Here is a 7,061-nt window from a genome sequence, read left to right on the forward strand (position 1 = left end):
TAAAAACCCAAAAATGCAGCAGGTCCAGAAGACCCACGAACACCGGCTGAGTAGGAAACATACGAACACCATACAAGGTTTAACGGGCCAAAGAATAGTGTGTAAGGCTAAATTTCCCGTGTAACACAATCCAATAAACACACAAGGCTAACTACACATAAATGTAGTGACTATTGTTTCAGTTTAATTCATTTCATTTCTTCAGATCTGCACTGGGTGGTGACAGCAGCGAGTTAAGGTGTTGGCATTTTTGGAGATGGAAGCAATTACATAGTCTGGTAGTCTGGTAGTAATAATCCAGGTGCTCTGGTACGTTGAGCCAGATGACTGGTGAGAGAGTTATTCCTTTGTCTGATGGATTTCTGCATGCAAAAAAAATTAAAGAACGATCCTGATGAGGTGAGGCAGCTGGTTTGTCTTGCTGTCTGAGATGTTGAAATTCCCATGCCAGACAGCTGACCAGGATGCTCTATATGCTTCACTTGGACTAAGTGGTGAGGATGGAAGGGTGGAGATTTGTGCTTGAGAAATTTATGGCCTTTCTGTGATGGGAAAGTTATTTTCAGGGTTCTGAAGTACACGAAGATACATGGAGCATTGACCTTCTCCAAAATGAAGGAGGGAGTCCTTTTGAAATCCACATTAAATAGCAGATTGTTAATACAGAAGTTGCTGCACCTCCTCAAGGTATAGTGATTTAGCCGCTGATGTGGGTCACCACTGTTTTCACAGTGGTGAGCCATGGTTATGGTTATTCAAATGGTGTAGCAGTGTTATGAGTTGATGTGGCCAACCCATGTTTTATTGACTGAGGTCAAGTTTAGGATTTCCAGGATATCAAACTTCAGTTGCAGAGTAAAGTGTTAATTCAAAGTCAAATTCAAATTTGTTTGTATAGCACTTTTAACAATGGATATTGTCTCAAAGCAGCTTTATAGAACATATAAAATATATAATCTGACAATTGTATATTGATGAGGAGGTTGTTGTCCTCAAAGACCACATGTAGTTGCCATTGTTTCTTAGAATGTCCAAATATTTCATGAAGCAGAGTCCACCTGGAGCTGGTACATCTCTAGATGCCTCAGAATTAATTTCCTTATCAGGCTGCCTCGGCATGATACTGAATGTGCTTTTGAAAGGTCCTTTTTGTCCTTGTGGGCTGATAGGTGACCTGCAAGTGCTCTAGCCTCATAATGAGTCCAGATTTTACAGTATATGCCTCATGACTAGCCACTTAAGGCACTTCACGATGATCACTGTAAGTACTACAGGGCAGTGGTCTGTAGCTATGGCATGTCCTGGTATGATGATAGTGGTCTCAAAACATGCACAGATGACCATCTGGTTCAAAGATATGCTAAAGGGACTGCCAAGCCCAGCAAATGGGCCAACTTAAATAGGGTTCATCTGATAACACCTGTCGACAGACCGAATGTTTGGTCATGGGGAGAAAGGGTAGTCTTCTTGCCAGGCTCATTATCCTGTGTCTTTTATAGAAGTTGCAGAATGGGCATTTACATTATAAATGTCTGAAGATTGTTTATGCCAAGATAAGACTCTGATGACTTGATGTAAACATGGTTCAATATGTTCAGCCAGTTAGTTGCAAAATGTTGGTATGTCATGAGACTTACCTGGTTGAAACAAATGCGACAGTGAAGTGCCTAATGAAAAGCTACTAAAGTGTGAAGATTACAGTTTTCTAATGATTCCTGACATTTATTCCAGGCTTTGAGATAAAAAAAAAAGAACAATGGACAGGATAGTCCAAAGGAAATGTTACCATTCTTTTTTCCACTTGCACCATGTAACTGAAATAAACTGTCCCATTTTAGACAGAAGAGATTTCCAAACTGAAGCCCTAGGTCAAATTCTCAAACATACTAAGGCTTTTTATCAACTAATAAATGAATTCTACACTAATTTTATTCCACTGATACATCCTATCTTAGGTGAAGGCTGTCTATCAAATCAGAGGATATTAATAATATAAAATGATTACGCAGGTTGTAGTATGTACACTCCTGATTAGAATCTGCTGTTATGTCCACTTCCATGCCCCAGGGTGACTACGAGAGAGGTGTGTGACACATGGGGGGTTGGGACAGAATTGTAAAGTAATGGCTTCCTTATGCTACACTCATCTCCACATAATAGTCCCTTTTTCCAAATAATGGCTTTCCCATTTGGAGTGTTAAGCAGCAGTCTGAATGATGATTTTGATCAGTGACTCACATTCCTAGGTTTCACATCTCATTCTTTCTAAAACATTCCTACAAATAAGCTAAACAAAGTTAATATGCCGTAAATCACATCATGATGTTCCTATTAAACTCACAGCTGTCTTTGTCAAGTTGTTGTCTTGCTTTCTTTAAAAAATAGGATTGGTGTTTGTTGTAATCAAGGTGAGTTTAACCATTCCGAAGCTTTGTTTGAATAGAAAAACTGTATTTTCCACTTTCACTATCTGATAGACCTGAAGTATTTGGCAAGTTGCTGATGACAGACTGAGTGACTTTCCATATGCAGAGGAACGGAGACAATATTCGAAGGTTCAGGACTGGATGGCTGAGCCACATGGTACTGTAGCATTAGTTGGATGATCACTCCCTGTACACATAGTTAAATTATCCACCTATACAGTTTATATTATAAAAATGTCTCAAACAATCAGTAGCTTGAGACAGCCGTTCAGTAGTTGGACAGATAATAAATAATTCCCCTAAAAAGTTTATTTGAAGGCTGTATGGCACTAAATATTATACTTAGGTTTGATCATCCAAAACATTTGGATATTTAAGATACTTGAAGTAATATAAAGCAGATTTTTAAAGTCTTTGAAGACGCCATTCTCTGGTCTCACAGATTTTTATTCATCCTTCACTTACAAAGAAAGACAGCCAGGTGATATTGTGGCATTCCAGGATACATTCTCCTATATGGAAGACATTAACTCTGAAATTCCTTTGAATGTGAGTAAGCTGGAATGATGGTGATCCTGAGGGCTTCAAAGGCGACTCCCCATCCCCTTGACCTCCAGGCCATACCACTGGCGAGGCATCGCTAACACCCAGGGAAAATGTGATTACTGACCTCACAGGCTCAACAACAAACATCTGTTGGAGAAAGGGTCTCAGTGAGGGGCCAAGTGGCTCTGTGGAAGTCCTGTCTTACCAGGAGCCTGTCTCCTAAAAGTTCCATTTAGGAAGGAAAACAAAAGGGTCATTTAGGCCACCCTGGTTTTAGTGACAGGCCACATTCCATATTACTGTGAAGTGCCTTTCAGGTTCAAGCAGAAGTGTACTCTAGTATCTAGAGAAAAGAAAAGTCGAGCCTTTTTGAAATTTCTTTTGATGGTGCCAAGCCAACATGATTTCAGGATGTTAATGTTTTTATTGGATTGCGATGGTTAGTTTGAGAGTGACCTCTTCCATCCAGTTATGAAATCAAATTTGCTAATGCACACCATAATATAAAGCACTTTAGAGTATGAGCACTTCTTTGGTCCATCCCTTGAATGAGCCCTTAATGAGCATAGAGACCATACGCTTCTGGATATGGGTGATCGGGTACTGTCTGCAAAGTGCTAACATCATCATATTGCCATCTAATGAGCTTGTTATGTCTGTCTCTGGGACTAAGTGCAGGAAATGACCTAAACATGTTTACATACTTCCTTACATATTTTTTTGTACTTTTACACGAGACCTTTTGTGTTATTTTATTGACTTGACTTGACCCTACTTGTAAATCAGTTTCTTTACAAGTGATGCAACCTGGGACAGGGGATTATTAACAGGAATCAGGAAGCATTTCGTGTCAGTGTGCCAATATTTTCAATGCCCTAAAAATGTAAAATATTTTATTAAACCCAGAAGGATTTAATGCTAGTCATCACAAACAGTAAAGACTGGACATTATGTAAAATTACTTCTATTATATATATTCTCTCCTGGTTCTCTCTCAACAAATCAATACTAACCTACACTTCAAGAACAGTACATTTATTTCTAGCACAATGGCCATACTGGTCCAACACACTCCTCAACTCCATTTGTGCTTGTATGACCCTTCACTCCCAATCTCTCCACCAATGAATCTTACGGTCCATCTCACTATGTCCCTCCTCCTCTTAACTCTGGCTCAGAGGCCAGAGATTTGTTCCAATACCAGAGCCATCAAACCTTACTCAATCTCCCTGGCTTCTGTCCAGCGCTCCCAAAGCTTTCAGAAATATCTCTGCTCACTCTAAGAAGCAAATCCAAAGTAATATTAAGTGCAAGGAGGTTGTGTGAGAGTGCCGAGAGATGTTTAAAAAAGTGCTTTGAGCTCTTGGTTCTGTTTTTCACCTCCCAAGATCAAATATAAAATGTATGATATCATCTTCCAAGTCTCAACTTTTTTTATCAAAAGATTTTGGAGCTATTCTGAAGCACTCCTGATATTGCAGATGGACTTTCTCTGCTAGAATAGCTGTCTGAAGATGACAGAATGTTAATTTTACTGTGAGGGTTTTACTAATGTGGTGTCATTTTATGTTTGTGTCATGTAATGTGTGACACATTTGGAAAGAGTGTGTGGGTTGATCAAGTACTTAGTGGCTCAGCGCAAAATTTTAAAGATTCACCCCTGAATGTTACATATTCATTCTACAAGTTCAGTTAAACAACGATAAACTATCAAATGCTAATCAGACTGAAATAGGTATCTGATGCAGGCTAAGTTTTATAGAAAAGAAAATATTCTTCTACCTCACCCACTTCACTAAACGTTTTTATTTTGGTCATGGTGGATCTGGACTCTGTCTGGGAACACTGGGTGTGAGGCAGGAATACACCCTGAATGCAATGCAAGTTCATCACACGGTGGAAATAACCTACTGAGTCTGGCCAAATATAAACGCAGGCTTAATATAAGCCTCTTTAGTCTCGTTAGTACCTTTCCACCATTTTGTTCAAATCAGAAGTAATATTAAATGCCCCTGATGTCTGATTTTTAATAAAAAGGGGGGGAAAGAGGCTAAAGAGATCAGCCTCAACAAAATCCTCAGCCCAACCTCGACTACAAGCTATTAATCTATAAAAACATGCATGTGGCTTTTGTCAGTTAAACAGCTACCTCATTTTCATATTTAGTTCACTAGATATTGAAGGGAAGTTGTTTGTTTTATGTTTAGCTTTTGAGATTATTCTTGAAATTCTATAGGATATTTGTTCTGAAATAGATCCAGCTGACGTTATGCTGTAAGGGGTGAATACATATCAAAACAAACAACATTTCATGGTACATTTAGAAAGTACAGATGACTTGCATTTAGACAATACAGCTGACATACATTCAGGTAATACAAATCACTTGCATTCAAGAAATACAGATCATGTATAAATAGAAAATACAGATGATGATCCTTCAGGAAATGCAGCTGATGAATAAATATGAACTTGTTAATGTGTCACACAGAGACAAAATCATTTCTACACCTGGGGATGCTGATTTGAAGAACTCAGAACACAAATGAAACAAAATACATCCATAAGAACAAATTCCAACAGTTATTACATAGCTGTCAGCCCATACATAAAGGGTATTCTTTAAACTTTTTAGATAAGTTGGATTGTGTTGGATCTCTGAAAAGAAAGAGACAGAGAGGGATAAAGATAGAGAGAGCTCTGTGATAAGAGATATCATAGAGACATGATATGATACCTCTTATCACCTACCTATAACATCTTGACATGCATTACAGCAGTTTATACTTTCACACCCTGGGTTCATTTTGGTCACCTTATGAGTCCAGCAATCCCAGACTGTCCATCTGGACGTTCGGGAGAAACTCAAAAGTTTCTGCTCACTGGTTGTTTTCTTTCCAGTGCAACTTCTACCAGATCCTAGTAGATCAGCAGTTTGGTCCCAACAACATAATGCACACTGGTCTCCCTGAAAATGAAGCAGGACCTACCAGTGAGTTTTGGGGAGATGGAAGGAAACTGGAGAATCCTGAATAAACCAGAGAGACCACAGGAAACAACAATACAAGCCACTACTCTGTGTACTGACTCAGCAGTGATTTTCTATGCTTGAATGCTTTCTCACCTCTTGTGAACTTTCTCCTTGATGATATCATATTTAAACAAACTCTGTATTTGATGGAGTTGTCCTAAAAAGCTGAAGGTGCTTTACTTGTGATTTAAGAGACTAATAATATAATATTATTTTTATATATAATAATAATATTTGGACTCTGTCCAGGTTGTATCCTGCCTTGATGCCCGATGACACGGCTCCCCGTGACCCGAGAAGTTCGGATAAGCGGTAGAAAATGAATGAATGAATGAATGAATAATATTTGGATCGTACTATTTTATCTGTAGCACCAATGCTTCACTTCAATTCAGACAGTTCAGGTGGTTCTGGGTTGTGTTATTTGTGTGTAGTTTTCTGATGTTTTCTTACCCCAACAAAAAGCAATTTAAATTATACATAGGTATGATGTGCCTGTGATGACAGGGATAGTTAAAAAATTTCCACTATAGCTTTTGACTCTCTTATGAAAGAGTAACCAGAAGGAGGGATGCACAGAGTGTTTTAGGTTAGGTGTGTTTAAAGTTAGATTTAGGGTTAGACTATTACAGGTCAGGCCTGTTTTAATTAACAGTGGCTTGAATCACTCATGCAGATTGCCTACCCACAGACACATACAGACTACACAAGCAGGTTAACCAATAATATCATAGTTGGAATTTCATAGTAAGCAGCACTGTAATCATTTTTCTGTAAAGAAAAAAAAGAGAAAAAAAAAGAAAACAGAAATAATAATAATAATAATAATAATAATAATAATAATAATAATAATAAAATCTTGTTGAAAATATAGCTTTTGATTAACAGTTTTAAAGCTAGAAAGCTGTTCATTTATAACTGTCCCGTTTTCAACTCTGAGAAGTGACAATGTGTTTTCAATTTTCCACGGAGAGAGAGAGAGAGAGAGAGAGAGAGAGAGAGAGAGAGAGAGAGAGAGAGAGAGAGAGAGAGAGTGTGTGTGTGTGTGTGTGTGTGTG

The sequence above is a fragment of the Tachysurus fulvidraco genome, chromosome 20, assembly GCF_022655615.1.
Source record: "Tachysurus fulvidraco isolate hzauxx_2018 chromosome 20, HZAU_PFXX_2.0, whole genome shotgun sequence".
NCBI classification, from domain to species: domain Eukaryota; kingdom Metazoa; phylum Chordata; class Actinopteri; order Siluriformes; family Bagridae; genus Tachysurus; species Tachysurus fulvidraco.